At 45.8% G+C, this 18,026-nt stretch overlaps 1 protein-coding gene across 1 annotated transcript in view; it reads right to left on the bottom strand.

The window, feature by feature from the left end:
• The window catches only part of MSRB3 (methionine sulfoxide reductase B3), a 145,009-nt gene that overhangs the window by 110,862 nt on the left and 16,121 nt on the right, over nucleotides 1-18,026 (bottom strand). The window lies entirely within an intron of this gene.

Genomic DNA, 18,026 nt, shown 5'->3' with positions numbered 1-18,026 from the left:
ATCTATTAAACTTTCCAACAGCATAAGAACAATAAAGGCAAAGGTAAGCTTGCCTTCAGGAAACTACTGAATGCTTTATCCCCAGATAATTGCATCAGTTCTTCGCCATGCCGGATTAAACCCTGTGGAGGCCCCTAGGCAGTTGAAATATTGAGGGGCCCCTCACAAATAAGAGTTGGAGCAACCACCCCATTGCCCGTAGCCCCTGCTGCAGTCTGCAGGCACCGGTGGCTAAAAAGGCAAATGCAATTTTGGGCTGTACCAACAGAAGTTTAGTATCCAGATCATGTGAACTGATGGTATCGCTTTACTCTGCTCTGGTAAGACCTCACCTGGAGTATTATGTTCAGTTTGGGGCACCACATTTTAAGAAGGATATAGACAAGCTGGAATGGGTTCAGAGGAGGGAGATGAAGATGGTGAGGGGTCTGGAGACCAAGTCCTATGAAGAAAGGTTGAAGGAGTTGGGCATGTTTAGCTGAGAGGTGACATGATCATCATCTTCAAGAACTTGAAGGGCTGTCATAAAGAGGATGGTGCAGAACTCTTTTCTGTGGCCCCAGAAGGTAGGACCAGAACCAATGGGTTAAAATTAAATCAAAAGAGTTTCTGGCTCAACATTAGGAAGAACTTCCTAACAGAGTAGTTCCTCAGTGGAACAGGCTTCCTCAGGAGGTGATGGGCACTCCTTCCTTGGAGGTTTTTAAACAGAAGCTGGATGGCCATCTGACAGCAATGCAGATCCTGTGAATTTAGGGGGAGGTATTTGTGAATTTCCTGCATTGTTCAGGGGGTTGGACTAGATGATCTTGGAGGTCCCTTCCAACTTTATGACTCTATGGCTGGTGAGGACTGGAAAAGTTATTTTAAAATTTACCATATGCCACATATATGAGAATATGCTTACATTTCATGTTGAAGATGAATAGTTAGCACATAGTGACTAAGAAAGAACCGAATTCACTATATCTGGCATGCACTGGAAAGTAAGTGTGGAAGAGGAAGCATCAACCATTTTGTGACTCTTTAACTACCCTGATTGCAACTGCAAGTAGAAATAACCTTCAACAGATATGCATCCTATTTAAAGGTAAGCATGCATACATATTCTATAGGAAGGAGGTGCTCTAAAACTGCACTGAACATTGGTTCTCATATTGGTATGGGTCACATGTGCTCCATTTTTTGTAAAAGGTGTCTCATATTCAGGTGAGAGTATTCTATGTACTACAGGGTTCTTTCTATTTGTATTTTAAAACATTTATATCCTTTCCTCCTAAGGCAATCAGTAACATATTTCTAAAGACATCTTAAATAAAACCTGCCAGGTGTCAAAGCACACACAAAAAAACCCTTCATTTAAAATGTTCTCCGAAACAAAACAATTTTGTCCTTCCGAAGACCAACAGCAATGTGATCCTTATTAGCTCCACAGAGAGCTTATTCCACAGAAGTGGGGCCAGTACAGAAAAAGTTCATGAGCATCTGGTTGCCAGCTCTGTCACTCCCAGGGAAGGCAACACTAACCAATATCGATCTTAGAAGCACACTGATGGCATGTGGATTCAGAGAGACTGATGTCTTTCAGATAGTCAGCAACGCAATGCTAACCATGACACCTAGCTTTTTAACATGGTCTACTAATGGCTATAAAGCAGGGGTGGCCAAACTTACTTAACGCAAGAGCCATAGAGAATAAATGTCAGATGTTTGAGAGCCACAAGACATGAATGTCATTTGAGAGCTGCAAGACAGGAAGGAAGGAAGGAAGGAAGGAAGGAAGGAAGGAAGGAAGGAAGGAAGGAAGGAAGGAAGGAAGGAAGGAAGGAAGGAAGGAAGGAAGGAAGGAAGGAACCTTTGAACTAGGTGACAGTCCTCATCTAGGATGCAAAAACAATAGCCACATTATACTTTTTATTAGGTTCAACCCAAATGACTCCCAATATTGCTCAAGCTTTCTCCAGAATTCTTCATCAGTGAACCTCAAGAGCTCACACATTTTTTGTATCATCTATTTACTTAAGTTATACCCCATCTTTCTCCCCAGTAAAGACCCGAAGCAGCTTACATCATTCTTCTCTTCTTCATTTTATCCTTACAACAATCCTGTGAATTAGGTTAGGCTGAGAATGTGTATGTAACTGGGCCAAGCCAAGGTCACCCAAGCAAGCTTCCATGACAGAGCGGAGATTTGAACCCAGGTCCTCCCAGAACCTAGCCTGACACTCTTAACCATAACGCCACACTTTCAGTAAATAAAAATAAAGGAAGGAAGGAAGAATGCACAAAGGCAATGCTTTCAGCTGCTATGGAGAATATATGCATTGATGGTGCCAGACTTCCTGGGAGTAAGTCCCATTGAATAGACCAGAGTACGTAAGCTAAAATGACCTCAAAAGAGGTTGAGGAATTGATAGTGGGCACCCTTGGCTTATTAAGGATCTAGAATCTATGTATACAGGATTCACATCCAGATATTATTGCTTAAATTTGCCAAGGACACTAATTAAGTAAAACAATGAAAATTTATTGCAGAAAAATATAGAACACATACAAGGTAATGAATTTATACAACACACAAACAGTCCTACAGAGAGAAGAATATAGAGATAACATAAGGATGCAGAAACAGGGTACTGCTAGATGCACACGTGTAAAAAGTTGGGTCAGAGGTTATAAAGCTTCCCCTGATCCCTTAGGAGATGGGAGGTACAGGGGTGGATAACAGGTGGTCAGCTGGTGCATGACCTCAGAAAAAGGGGAGGCTCTGCAATGGCCATAATTTATTTATTTATTTATTTATTTCATTTATATCCCGCCCTCCCCCACCACGGCAGGCTCAGGGCGGCTAACAACATTCTACAATCATACAATAACAAGTAAAACCTTAAAATTACAATATAGAGCAATAAAACATTAAAATATTAACTTAAAACCAATCCAGTAATACAGTTGTGATGCGGTATAGATCTTTAGACCGCATTGGCGGACCCTTGGTTACCGTTTTTCCTAGCAGTCCGAGTATGCTAATTTAAAAAGGGTGGTCTTGCAGGCCCTGCGGAACTGTTCAAGGTTCCGCAGGGCCCGCACCTCCTCTGGGAGTCGGTTCCACAGGGTAGGGGCCGCGATCGAAAAGGCCCGTGCTCTGGTACTCTGATATTTAATTTCCTTCGGCCCAGGGGCAGTCATTAGGTTTTTCCCGGTTGACCTCAGTGCTCTCTGGGGTTCGTATGGGGAAAGACGGTCCCTCAGGTAGACAGGTCCTCGGCCATATAAGGCTTTAAAGGTAACGACCAACACTTTGTACTGGACCCGGTATATAATCGGCAGCCAGTGCAGTTCACGTAGCCCCGGCTGTATATGTTCCCGTTTTGGGAGTCCCAACAACAGCCTGGCCGCCGCGTTCTGCACTAGCTGCAATCTCCGGGTCCGGCACAGAGGTAGCCCCAAGTAGAGGGCATTACAGTAGTCTAGTCTTGAGGTGACCGTTGCGTGGATCACTGTTGCGAGGTCCCGGAGCTCAAGGAAAGGGGCCAGCTGCCTTGCCCGCTTCAGATGGAAGAATGCTGACTTGGCAGTGGCTGCTATCTGGGCCTCCATCGATAGTGAAGGCTCCAGTAAAACACCCAGACTCTTTACCTGGTGCGCTGCTTTCAATGGCGCACCATCAAAGGTCGGGAGAGCTATTTCCCTTCCCAGAGCGCCGCGACCCACGCATAGGACCTCTGTCTTCGCTGGATTCAACTTCAGCCCACTCAGCCTGAGCCATGTCGCAACAGCCTGTAATGCCCGGTCGAGGTTCCCTGGGGCGGAGTCGGGCCAGCCATCCATTAGTAGATAGAGCTGGGTGTCATCTGCATATTGATGGCAACCCAGCCCAAACCGCCGGGCAATCTGGGCAAGGGGGCGCATATAGATGTTAAACAACATCGGGGAGAGAACTGCTCCCTGAGGCACCCCACAATCCAGTGTGCGCCTCCGGGACCGCTCGCTCCCGATAGCCACCCTCTGTCCCCGACCTAGGAGAAAGGAGGAAAGCCACTGCAAGGCCGACCCCTCAACCCCAATGTCGGCGAGGCGGCGCGTCAGTAACCGATGGTCGACTGTATCAAATGCAGCCGACAGGTCTAACAACATCAGTACCGCAACGCCGCCCCGATCCAGTTGCCGTTGGAGGTCATCCACTAAGGCGACCAGCACCGTCTCCGTCCCATGGCCCGGCCGGAAACCAGACTGACATGGGTCTAGGACAGAAGCGTCATCCAGAAACCCCTGTAGCTGCTGCGCCACGGCCCTCTCAATAATTTTACCTAAAAACGGTAAATTGGACACCGGCCGGTAATTCGCCAATTCAGCCGGGTCTGCTGTAACTTTTTTCAGGAGAGGGCTGGACTTATGCAGTAGCCAATAGCCAGTTAATCAGCGGTCTCTGATTGGATGCTCATAGCTAGCCAATGAGCAGACTTGGCCCTATTTATATGATTGGACTTCCAGGTAACAATGGGCTAAGGGGGAGGCTCCAGGATGACCATTAATGGAAAGAATGGGGGAAACTCCTGGGGTGAGGGTGATTGAAAGCTGTTAAACATGTCTAAAAGGTGACAATGGATAGCCAAATTGCTACCTAGGAGACACCCGGTCTACACAAAGATACTTGGCTCTAGGTGAAGATGTTGCTCCTCTGCTGGCACCATCCTTTGTTTTGGGTTCCGCGGGACAAAAGTTTAGGCAGTCTGACAGGGTCCCCTCCTGGGGTGAGCTTGATTGCCTTATGCACAGGTGACATCTGTTGAGTACGTGAGCCTCCCGCTTCGCTGTTATGGAGTCTGGAGCTGTGGAAAGATAGTTGCTGGGGCTGTTAGCCTTTCCCTAGCAATTCTGTGGTTGAGGCTGAAAACCGCTTGCTTGGACAGCTCCTGGCGGCGCAACTTCTTCCGCTACAACGGCCGAGATGGGGATCGCGCAGAGCGACTGGAAACCATCTGTTCTCCTGGTTAGCACTCTTCTGTAGGCACGGAGTGCTGCTGCAACGTTGTGGCTGTTAGTACTCATAAGTCCCTTCCAGTTTGCTAGACAAAACCCTCGTTCTACTGGCAGATGTTTGTGAGTTAAGTCTCCAGTCACCCTGGCAACCAAACGGGTGACTACGATGTTCTGGAATTAGGGGTATTTTCCTCACAAGTAGGATTCTGAGTAGACTTGCTTAAGACCCAGAGTCACTGTCAGCTTAACCTACCTTCACAAGTTGTGAAGATAAAAATGAAGGAGGGGAGAACAACGTTGTGAGCCAGTTTGAATCCCCACTGGGGAGCAAGGCAGAAGGGTATATATGTTACAGTAAGTAATGATTTAAGGGGGGGGGGAGTCACAGTGCTGAATTATGGCCGCTGTTAGGGAGCTGGAGTTCTCTGGGAAAGACAACTGATCTCCAGAATTTACCCAGAGTAAATGGCCACTTTCAAGGGATCCATTCAGCTCCCCCCTGCCTGAGGCACAGCCCCCAATCTCCAGGAATTTGCTAAACTGGAACTGGCAAACCTACTAGGGCTTACTCCGAAATGAATTTTGGGGTGTGTGTGGATAAGATTGCTTCCTGCTGAACTCCAGACTGAGCATTTTAAGTCCTGGGCCTCCCACTTTTTATTTCACAATGTCAACCTTTCATGCCTACTTTTGGCATCTTTTACCCCTTGTTGCCCCATCGGTTGCTAATGAAATATTCCCAGGCAGGCTACACTGGCCCTTTTTCATGATAGTTTTGGTCAATGAGCCACAGGTGCAGAAAAGTCCAACTCAGCCACTCTCACACTCCAAGGGGGGCAAAAAAGAGTGCCAAGCCCAAAGGACAGGTGCATTCCAACAGCCTCCCTAAGTTTCCCTTTCACACTGCAAGGGAGCCAGCAGCTGCCAAAGCAGAGGGAGGGGTCCAGGACAGAGAAAGCAGCCGGCTTCCTGCGTCCTTCGCACAACACATGAAAGAAACCTGCTGCTGGTGAGCTCATACGCCCCTCCACTTGCGCCATTCCAGGCGCTAGTGCTCCTCCAACATCTTTTCATCTCTCCATGCCTTTCCAAACAAGCGCCCAGTCCACCTCCCGTATCCAGTTGACAGTTGCCATCTCCCGGGTGGGAGATGTCGCTAAAATTGTGTTTTCAACTGAATGTGGATATATGTATATATTTTCCAATCTATTTTTCACAGGAAAAGGGAGCCAGCCCTGAAAGGGCTAGCTTTGAGGTAATTTATCAGCCGACCTGAGGAGTCTGAGCCTGTATCAGGACCCCGATGGAGCCCAATACAAGGCCATCAATGGCAGAAACGAAGGTCGAGCTCCTGCTCTTGCCTACGGGTTCAGAGAAGATTACCTCCGCTTTCGGCGTTCCCTTCCACCATGCCAGTAGCCCCTCCACTCCGATATGTTGTTAGGTCTAGGTGCTCAGAGAGACCCAGGAGTAAATTACCAACACCTAAGCGCAGTGGGACTACTGGAAACTAGTACTCATTAGAACTGAGTCTTCAATGTTTATGGTTATGTTTTGGGAAATATTGTTTGTAACCATGTGTACCATCATGCGTTGCATACAATCGGCCCATCTGCGTAAATCAGCCCACATTCTGGATATGCCCGAGCAGACCCGAGGGATATCTGCATGAGTACAATGAATTGTATGGCACAAGACTGTGATGGTCCCTTCCCCTTCAAGTGAGCAAAAAGCTTGTTGAGGGACGGACCTCAGAGTGAGTGACAGGATATGTTGATTGTGGACTGTTCTATCTTTTACCTTGTAAAGGGGGAGTCCTCCAACTGGTGAAGGACTCCAAGCTGGCCCTAAAAAGGGGTCAGGCTGACACCGGACCCCTCAGAGCCCCAAAGGCTCTAGATTAAAAAGAGAGAAGGCAATTGAGGTTGGCTTCTCCGAACCCAGTGCAAGGGAAGGGACATCATACTGGTGCAGACTCCCCAGTTCGGAGTGCCAGCCCGGAAGCCATTCTCTTACAGGGAACTTGACCATCTGTGGCAGCTAGCGTTTGGGGCATGCCAACTGACATGCCTTACAAACATAGTGGGCACAGTTGCAATAATGAAACCTCAGGGTCTGGATAATGGGAAACCTATTGTACTGTATGTTATGTATTTTGTTTACTAACATGTCAAACACAATAAGGGTGCAAACATCTCCCCCAGAAGCCTTTGTGTGCCTGTTTGCATATGTATATGGAAGCCTTCTCATAACTGGGTTTGAATGATGCCATGTGGGCCCAGGACTGAGGGAGGCGGAGGAACCCGATCTGACTCGGGAAACATCAGAGAACCCCATATTGAGCATGCTCTGCGGAGATTTTGGCTTCAACCCGGGCATCCTCTATACAGGGGGGTGGGGGTGGGAAGACTAATGACTGCTGCCAGGCGCTCTTTATTTCGCCCTCCACTAGGACATTCATGTGCCTAATAGATACATGGAAGAAGATCCTCTTCAAACCGCAGTATAAGTAGCTTATCAAGGGGGGGAGAAGATGAAGTGAAGACTCAAGGTTAACATAGGAATAGGAAAACAAATGTATTAGACTAGTTATAGGAAATGATGTACGAATTCACTTGTAACCATGAATTCTAATGTAATTGTATACTTGTCCAATCAATTGTTGTCATAATTGTGTGTGTTTTATCAATCAATTCTTGTTATTTATCTGGCTGGAATAACAGCAATGATTTTATGAACTCAACCTTTTATATCAATTATTGTAACTTGTGTTTTAAATACTGTATGCCAAACAATGTTGCCAATGTCTGGTGCCTCCGCATCGTAGTATTTGAGGAAGTAGCCCATTGGATACTGTATTTTCAAATTGATTTTTTTTTAGTGTTTTAGACTAGTGGCTCCACCTTTTGTAGATAGGAGGTACACCCCGGTTGATACTTGGCTCTCCACGGAAACGTCGCCTGTCAAGATCAGCTGTGGACTTTTGTTGTGTTATTCAAGACCTTGTCTCCATCTGGTGAGATAGGTCTTGAAGGGGGAGGAATTGTGAGAACAATACCCCTAATTCCAGAACATTGTAGTCACCCGCTTGGTTTACAGGGTGCCTGGAGACTCAACTCACACATCTGCCAGGGGAGCGTGGGTTTTGTCTAGCAAACTGGAAGGAACTTATGAGTACGAACAGCTACAACACTGCAGCAGCACTCCGTGTCTCTGTTCTCTAACCAGGAGAACAGATGGTTTCCAGTCGCTCCGTGCGATCTCCGTCTTGGCCTTGGAAGCGGAAAAAGGTGCGCCGGCAGGAACTGCCCAGGCAAGCGGTTTCCAGCCTCAACCATTGAATCCATCTTGGGCGGCTAACACCACCAGCAGCTATCTTCCTGCAGTGCCAAGTGAAGCAGGAGGCTCACGTACTCAACAGATGTCACCTATGCATAGAGCCATCAAGCTTATCTTAGGTGTGGATCCTGTCAGACCGCCTAAGCCTTTGTCCAATGGAATCAAGACAAAGACTGGTGCCAGTAGATGATCGAAGAGGAGGAAGAACATCTTCACCCAGAGCCAAGTTTCTTTGAATAGACCTGGTGTTACCTAGGTAGCAATTTGGCCATCTATTGTCATCTTTTTAGATAACTTTGATAGACTTAAGTACCCCCCCCCCCACCTTAACCATTTTTCCCATTCTTTCCCTTAATGGTCATCCTGGAGCCTCCCCCATGGCCAATTTTACCTGGAAGTCCAATCAGATAACTAAGGCCAAGTCTGCTTATTCGTTAGCTATGAGCATCCATTCAGGGAATGCCAATTAACTGGCTATTGGCTACTGCATAAGTCCAGCCCTTATGGTCATTGCAGGGCCTCCCCTTTTTTTCTGAGGTCTTGTACCAGCTGACCACTGTCATCCGCCCCTGTACCTCCCATCCCCTAAAGGGTTCAAGGTAGTCCTTATAACCTGTGACCAGCTCCCCACAGGTGTGCATCTAGCAGTACCCCAGTTCCACTGTCGATACATCCCCGATTCTTGGCCAGTTGAGGGTCCCCTCCTCCTAGTCCTCGTTTGTTGCCATTGGAGCCTTCCCTGAAGACTACGATCGGTAATTATCACCCTGTTTGTCCATCCTTGTGTTGTCTCTGAATCTCTCTCTATTTTTCTTAGGACTGTATGTATATTTTATGAGTTTATTATCTTGTATGTGTGTCTATATTTTTCTGGAATAAATTTTAATTGTTTTTACTTAATTAGTGCCCCTGGTAATTTTAAGCAATAATTTCTGGACGCGTATCCTGTATACATAGATTAAAAGATCCTTTTTAAGCCAGGTGCCCACCTGTCAATTCCCCAACCTCGTTTTGAGGGCATTTTGGCTTACAGCTTGGCTGGAGGAAGGGTGGAGCTGACCCGTGGCCCCTACGGACCTGGGGTCCATAGGCAAGTGCCTAGTTTGCCTAATGGTTCATCCAGTTCTGGTTCTTCAGCACCAATATATGTATGCAGTGCAAGTTGTTTATGCCCATGCTGACCCTCCCCCCCCAAAAAAAATCAAAAAGCCAAACACACAATCCATGTAATACATTTTATTAGGACGAGCTCAATGAAACATTACAATTTACAAGCTTTCAAATTCCCGAGAATTCTTCCCCAGATCTAGGGTTGCCAGGTCTGGGTTAGAAAATACCTGGAGACATTGGGGGATGTGGATCTGGGAAAGAGCAGGGTTTGGGGAAGGGACCAGCCTTAGCATGGTACAGTGCTGTAGAGTCCAAAGCAACCATTTTCTCCAGAGGAGCTGATCTCTGCCAGTTGGAGATCAGATGTAAAAGTGGGAGATCTCCAGGACCCACCAGGAGGCTGGCAACCCTAGCAGATGTTACAAAATAAAAAAGAAGAAAAAGAGACATATGTGTAGTGTCTGTGTAGTGTGCAAATGTGTAATGAAATCAGAGTCCAGGTTTTCTAGGAATTCAAGTCAATCCTTATTGCTATTTTACAAAACCTCCCATCAAGGTAAAAGACCCAAAGACACAGTTCTAGCTCAGAAAATGAAAGGTTTCTCACAATGTATCAATGCCCTCTTTTGTTCTGCTAACTCAGTGGTATCCTGCTTTGCAGAAACAGCAGAAACTGGCAAAAGTACCTTTGAGCAGGGGGTCCCTAACCCCCAGGCCATGGACTGGGACCAGTCCATGGCCTGTTAGCACCTGGGCTGAGATGCAGAGGTGCTGCACTGCCCCTTTCGCACAGGACCCACGCTGACAAAAGAGGAAGTGTGGCCTTGCTCCGAAGCAACACACCCTTGCTCCAAGGCAGCGCAGCCCTGCTGCCCCCTCCGCTAGCCCAGGACCCAGGCAGATGAAAGAGGCAGCACAGCCTTGCTCCAAGGCTTGCAGGGGAGGCAGCCTCAGAGCGAGGCAGAGTAGCCCTACTGCGAGTAGCCCCAGAGGGAGGCCACACCATTTCTTTCATCTACCCCTTTCGTCCTGGGTGGGTGGAAGGAGCAGTGCTGCTACGACTTTCGCCTACCCCTCATTTATAGACCCCCCCACCAATCAGCTGATTGAGGGTGTCTTGAAATGGAAGGGGGAGGCAGATTGGCAACTTCTGCTGCCTGGGCACCTAGTGGGGAGGTGGCAGAAGCAGTCCCAGTCTCCCCCCCCCATTTAAAGACCCCCATGGGGGCAGGGATAGGGGCAGGTGAGGGACAGCCTGGGGTGCAAACCCCCCAACCACCAATCTGTGGAAAAATTGTCTTCCACAAAACTAGTCCCTGGTGCCAAAAAGGTTGAGAACCACTACCTTAGAGAATACTCAGGATCTTCATTGCTGTCAGATGGCCATCTAGCCTGTTTACAAACCTCCAAGGAATTTGGAGTAAAATGGACAAGCTTACAAGAATCTTAAAAGAATATGATTTAGAGAAGTTTAAAATTGAATGGGGAAAATTTCAAAAATATGTTGAAAAACAATGGAATGTTAAAGGTTATTTGGTGATTTTTGACAATGATTAAGTTCTAAAGGAACGTTAAATGGACTATAGTAAAAAAGTGAGACTATTGGAATAAATCTTTTTTTTTTCTTTTTTGTTCCTTTGATAATGACTAAAGGACTACTATGAAGATGGATTACAATTATAACCTATGGTTTTTTTCTTTCCTTTTCTCTTTTTGCTTTATGATGTTTTTTCTTATGAAGATTCTTTAATAGACAAACTGATTACCTTTTTTTTAGCAACTTAATTAAAATACACTGCTGGGGGTCACTAAAAGGGGGGGAGGGGGAGAAAATGTAATGTATATGTAATAATTTTAATAATAGATAAGTGTTATTACAACTTATTACAGTATAATAAATTGTTTTAAACCCGAAAAACCTCCAAGGTAGGAGAGCCCACCACCTCCCAAGGAAGCCTGTTCCACTGAGGAACCACTCTAACTGTCAGAAAGTTTTTTCTAATGTTGAGCCAGAAACTCTTTTGATTTAATTTTAACCCATTGGTTCTGGTCCTACCTTCTGGGACCACAGAAAACAATTCCACACCATCCTCTATATGACAGCCCTTCAAGTACTTGAGGATGGTGATCATATCACCTCTCAACTGCCTCCTCTCCAGGCTAAACATCCCCAGCTCCTTCGACCTTTCCTCATAGGACTTGGTCTCCAGGTAATAAAATCATTGCTGTCCTCAACCAAATGCCTGGTGGAACATCTCTGTATTACCTGTAGAACTGTATTAAATCCTGCAGTGCACAAAGAGTCCCACCAGGTTGGGGCCAGGGTGGCTTGTCAAGGACAGCTGGTTATCTCTTGGGTGGGGGACCAACAGAAGGTTTGTATCAAGTGAGTGCAATGCTCTTTGAAAGGTTTACCAGGAGAGGCAGTCCCAAAGATATATGGGTCCCTGACTGTTAAGGGCCTTAAAGGTATAACCATAACCTTGAACCCGATCTGATACTCCACTGAAAGCCAATGCAGCTCTTGCAGCACAGGTTGAATGTGTGTTGTATGCAGCGTCCCCATGAGGACCCACACCACCGCATTCTGGATCAGCTGGAGTTTTGGGGTCAGTTTCAAGGATAGCCCTATGTAGAGTGAGTTACAGTAGTCAAGTCTGGAGGTGACAGTTTGTCAAGCCCCGAGATTCCCAATAATGAAGTCCTTTGTTTTGTTTCAAATAGACTGGTTTATTTAGGAATTCAAAGGTGCTCCAAGGAACATGGTCCTTGGAAATACTGAGATATCAGAGGTTACATGGTTATTATATAGGGTATCATAAACCGTTACAAAAGACACTTCATTCAAATCTAAGGTTCAAAGGGTACAGCAGTAACTATCATTCTCGCTACAAAAGCATTCTCACGCTACAGACCGAACTGATAAGGAGCCTGTGAATTTTAGGGAGTGCATCCTTTAGACACAGCATGCCCTCCCCAGTAACGTAAATATTCTTTTGCCAGATGGTGAGACTTACGTGGTTGCTAGGTTGTAAATAATGGGGAAGGACCAGAGTATTAACCTGACATTTGTTCAGCCATCTTATATTAAAATAATCAGGTTTGACATACTGCTCCCCCTTAGGCCAGCCCCCAGGGTTTGTGTGGATGCTTGGCATAGAACTTTTTGACTAGTAATGGAGCTTCTACGTCCGTTCTAGCCACCCATTCATCGTATGATTTTGGAAAATGTTTCCATCGGGTCAAAAAGTACAACACCCCCCCGTTTCATTTTAGCATCTAAAATTTCCTCCACTTCGTGATGATTTTGATTCCCAACCAGGATCGGGTCCAGCACTGGAGGTCCAGGGTGCCAAAGCATTGCACCAGGGTCCCTTCGGAGTAAACTGGAATGGAAACAGGGTGAACTTTACTAAACCTCTTAGGCAAATCTAATTCTACAGTCACTTTATAATCCGTTTTATATGAAAAGGTCCCAAAAACTTGTACGCCAACTTCTTAGAAGGCTGTGGAAGGGGAAGATTCTTAGTAGACAAAAATACCAGGTCCCCCACTTTAAAATCCCAAACGGGGGGAGTGGGTTTTATCATAATGTTTTTTATAGGATTCCTTGGCAGCGTCCAGATTTTCCTGAATGTTATTCCAGGCTTCCCCCAAATTAGTCCACCATTTTTTGAAGGAGGAGGGTGCCTCCAGTGACTCCCCTCCTGGCAATAGAGTGAACAGCTTTCCCTCGTACCCATTTACTACTAAGAATGGAGTTGTTTTTGTGGAGCTGTGCACACTATTGTTGTATCCATACTCCACAAACGGGAGCAACTCTACCCAGTTTGATTGCTGATGATTCACAAAACACCATAAATATTGTTCTAACACCACATTTGTCCGTTCTGTCTGTCCATCCGTCTGGGGGTGGTGGGCTGAGCTAAGCCCCTGCTCTATGTGAGCTAGTTTGCAGAACCCCCGCCAGAAGTTGGCAACAAACTGAGACCCTCTGTCACTAATTAACTTATCAGGAAATGAATGTAGTTTTACCACATGTTGGAAAAATAAATGCGCCAGTTTCTTGGCCGTCGGTATTTTAAAGCAGGGGATGAAATGCGCTTGCTTTGAGAAGGTGTCCACTACTACTAGAATTATGTTTTTTTCCTGAGAGGGGGGTAGTTCCACAATCAAGTCTAAAGATACTATCAACCAGGGTCGTGTGGCCGACTCCAATGATTGCAGAAACCCTGGGGGCTTCCCCCCTGCCGTTTTGCCATAAGGCAGACTGGGCAGGAGGCCACATACTGGGAAATGTCCCTTTTCATGAACGGCCACCAGAACTGCCAGTTTACCAAATGCAGCGTTTTTACATAACCAAAATGCCCAGCTGTCTTGTTGTCATGGCAACCTTGTAACACTTCTTTTCACAAACTTCCTGGCACGTACAGTTTATTCTCTTTGTCTGGTCGAGAGAAAGAGATTGAGTTTCTAGATGCTCTCAATGACTGTGCTATGGAGCAGATGGTCTCTGAACCTACCAGGGGTGGGGCGATCCTGAATTTGGTCCTAAGTAATGCCCAAGACTTGGTGAGAAATGTAAAAGTGATCGCACCACTTGGGAGCAGTGACCATAACATTATTGATTTCACCATTTGTATAAATAGAGAGTTGCCCCAAAAGACCAGCACAACCATGTTTAACTTTAAAAGGGGTAAATTTCCTGAGATGAGGAGGCATGTGAAGAGGAAACTGAAAGGAAAGGTAAATACAGTCAAAACCCTTAGGGAAGCTTGGAGGCTATTTAGAACTACAATCCTAGAAGTTAGGAAAGGCACAAACAGGTATAAGAGAAGTCCTGCATGGTTAACAAACAAAGTAATGGAAGATGTAAAAGGGAAGAAGGACTCCTTTAAGCAGTGGAAAGCTAGTCCAAGTGAGATTAATAAAAGGGAACACAGGCTGTGGCAAATCAAATGCAAGACTGTGATCAGGCAGGCAAAAAGGGACTATGAGGAGCATATTGCAAAAAACATAAAGACCAACGATTTCTTCAAATATATCAGAAGCAGGAAACCAGCCAGGGAGGCAGTGGGGCCCTTGGATGACCAAGGGGTCAAAGGATTACTGAAGGAGGACAGGGAAATGGCTGAGAAGCTGAATGCATTTTTTGCCTCCGTCTTCACTGTGGAAGATGAGAAGTGTTTGCCTGCTTCAGAACCGCTTATATTGGAAGGGGTGTTGAAAGACCTGAGTCAGATTGAGGTGAAAAGAGAGGAGGTCCTACAACTGATAGACGAATTAAAAACTAATAAGTCACCAGGTCCGGATGGCATACATCCAAGAGTTCTGAAAGAACTCAAAGTTGAACTTGTGGATCTTCTTACAAAAATCTGTAATCTTTCATTGAAATTTGCCTCCGTTCCTGAGGACTGGAAGGTAGCAAATGTCACCCCCATCTTTAAAAAGAGTTCCAGAGGAGATCCGAGAAACTACAGGCCAGTCAGTCTGACTTCAATACCGGGAAAGTTGGTAGAAACCATTATCAAGGACAGAATGAGTAGGCACACTGATGAACACAAGTTATTGAGGAAGACTCAGCATGGGTTCTGTAAGGGAAGATCTTGCCTCACTAACTGTTACATTTCTTTGAGGGGGTGAACAAACATGTGGACAAAGGGGACCCGATAGATATTGTTTACCTTGACTTCCAGAAAGCTTTTGATAAAGTTCCTCATCAAAGGCTCCTTAGTAAGCTCGAGAGTCATGGAGTAAAAGGACAGGTCCTCTTGTGGATCAAAAACTGGCTAATTAATAGGAAGCAGAGAATGAGTATAAATGGGCAGTCTTCGCAGTGGAGGACGGTAGGCAGTGGAGTGCCGCAGGGCTCAGTACTGGGTCCCATGCTTTTTAACTTGTTCATAAATGATTTGGAGTTCAGAGTAAGCAGTGAAGTGGCCAAGTTTGCAGATGACACTAAATTGTGGTGAGAACCAGAGAGGATTGTGAGGAACTCCAAAGGGATCTGTTGAGGCTGGGTGAGTGGGCGTCAATATGGTGAAGTAATGCACATTGGGGCCAAGAATCCCAGCTACAAATACAAGTTGATGGGGTGTGAACTGGCAGAGACTGACCAAGAGAGAGATCTTGGGGTCATGGTAGATAACTCACTGAAAATGTCTAGACAATGTGCGATTGCAATAAAAAAGGCCATCGCCATGCTGGGAATTATTAGGAAGGGAATTGAAAACAAATCAGCCAGTATCATAATGCCCCTGTATAAATCGATGGTCTGGTCTCGTTTGGAATACTGTGTGCAATTCTGGTCACCGCACCTCAAAAAGGATATTATAGCATTGGAAAAAATGCAGAAAAGGGCAACTAGAATGATTAAACGTTTGGAACACTTTCCCTATGAAGGTTAAAACACTTGGGCTCTTTAGCATGGAGAAACGTCGACTGCAGGATGACAAGATTATGCATGGAATGGAGAAGGTAGAGAAAGAAGTACTTTTCTCTCTTTCTCACAACACAAGAACTCATGGGCATTCGATGAAATTGCTGAGTAGTTGAGTTAGAATGGATAAAAGGAGGTACTTCTTCACCCAAAGGGTGATTAGCATGTGGAATTCACTGCCACAGGAGGTGGCAGCAGCTACAAGCATAGCCAGCTTCAAGAGGGGGTTAGATAAAAATATGGAGCAGAGGTCCATCAGTGGCTATTAGCTATAGTGTGTGTCACTATAGTGTTTGGCCACTGCGTCACACAGTGGCCAAAAAAAGTGTGTGTGTGTATATATATACACACACACACTTTTTTTGGCCACTGTGTGACACAGAATGTTGGACTGGATGGGCCATTGGCCTGATCCAACATGGCTTCTCTTTTGTTCTTATTATGTTCTTACCAAAAAACCCCTCCCCTTTCTTGACCTCCTCCAGTTTGGTATCTCCCTCCTTCTCCACCTCAGCTTTAAGCCTTGCCCCCCACTGATCTTCGGTTGCCTGGCGGAGTTTTTGTGAGTGGGTGGTTACTGCCCCCCCCCCCAAGTGTGAGGGTGAGATCAACGAGTCTATTACTTCTTTCTTTTGACAATTGTGCTGAGGGAGCCGGGATACAGTGTCTGCTAAAAAGTTCTGTGAACCGGAGATGTGTTTTAATTTGAAATCTAATTTTGCGAAGAAACCCGCCCACCGAATTTACTTCTCCGTTAATTTTTGGCGACCTGTTAGCGCTTCCAGGTTTTTGTGGTCCGTTCATATCTCGAATGGGACCCAAGCCCCTTCTAATCAGTACCGCCAAATCTCTAGGGCGAATTTGACGGCAAATGCCTCCTTGTCCCACACAGACCAATTCCGCTGTTCTGGGAAGGATTTTTTGGAAAATTAAGCACACGGTCTGAGTGCTCCCCCTTGTTTGGCTGCATTAAAATTCCCCTCACAGTGACATCGCTTGTGTCACATTGAACCACAAACAGTTTTTATTCACTTGGGTGGATTAGTACAGGTTCACTAGTGAACAGTCTTTTTAGGCTGTTGAAAGCCTCCTAGTATTTATCTGTCCATGCTAACTTCGCTCTGGGCCATTTCAGTTCTGCCCCCTTCCCTTTCGTTTTCAGTAGATCATCAGTGGTAACATAATGTGGGCAAACCCCTGGATAAAACTGGTAAAAATTCAAAAATCCGATGAAGGATTGTAACTGTTTACATGTTTTGGGGGATTCCCAGTCTAGCACGGCTTGCATTTTGGCTGGGTCCATAGATTAACCCTTCCCCGACACTCTATATCACAGGTAGTCAAGTTCCATTTTGTGAAACTCGCATTTTGACAGCTTAGCAAACAGTTTTGTGTTCATACAAGGTTTTAAACACCTCTCTCACCAACTTTATGTGCGAAGGGAGGTCCTCCGAGTATATGATGGTGTCATCAAGGTACACCACCACCCCTTGGTACAGGTACTTTCTGAGTACCTTGTTTATAAAGTTCATGAATACCCCCGGAGCTCCTTGTAATCCAAACAGCATTACTAAGTATTCTAATTGTCCCATTGGTGTGTTGAATGACGTTTTCCATTCATCTCCTTCTCTTATGTGGACTCTAAAGTACGCATCTCTCAGGTTCAGTTTCGTAAATATTTTCCCATGGGACACCATGCTTAGTAAATCTTTTATGAGAGGAATTGGGCATGCGTTTGATGCTGAAACAGCATTTATCCCTCAGAAGTCTGTGCAAAGTCTCAGCCTCCTGTCCTTTTTCTTGTGGAATAGCACTGGTGTAGCATGGGGGGCGGTAGCCAGGTGGATAAATCCACACGCTAAGTTTTTGTCTAGAAACTTGCGTAGTTCAGTTTTTTCCGCCTACACAATTGAGTAAATTTTCGACTTGGGTAAGCTTTGACCAGGTTTCAGCTCTATTGCACAGTCTCCCTGTGTGTGGGGGGGAGACTCATTGGCTTCTTCCTCACTGAACACCCCCTTTAGGTCTCTGTATTCCCGGGGGATTGATCTCACCTCCTCTATGGTCAGGCACTTTTCGTTCGGAGGGATGGTTCAGGGCCCCAACCCCTCCTCCATGTGTGATTCTTACACACGGGATCTTTGAAATCTATAAT

This window comes from Heteronotia binoei, chromosome 8 (assembly GCF_032191835.1).
Source record: "Heteronotia binoei isolate CCM8104 ecotype False Entrance Well chromosome 8, APGP_CSIRO_Hbin_v1, whole genome shotgun sequence".
Lineage (NCBI taxonomy): Eukaryota > Metazoa > Chordata > Lepidosauria > Squamata > Gekkonidae > Heteronotia > Heteronotia binoei.
Note: the sequence above shows the minus strand (reverse complement) of the source record. Positions and strands in the feature narration are given on the sequence as shown.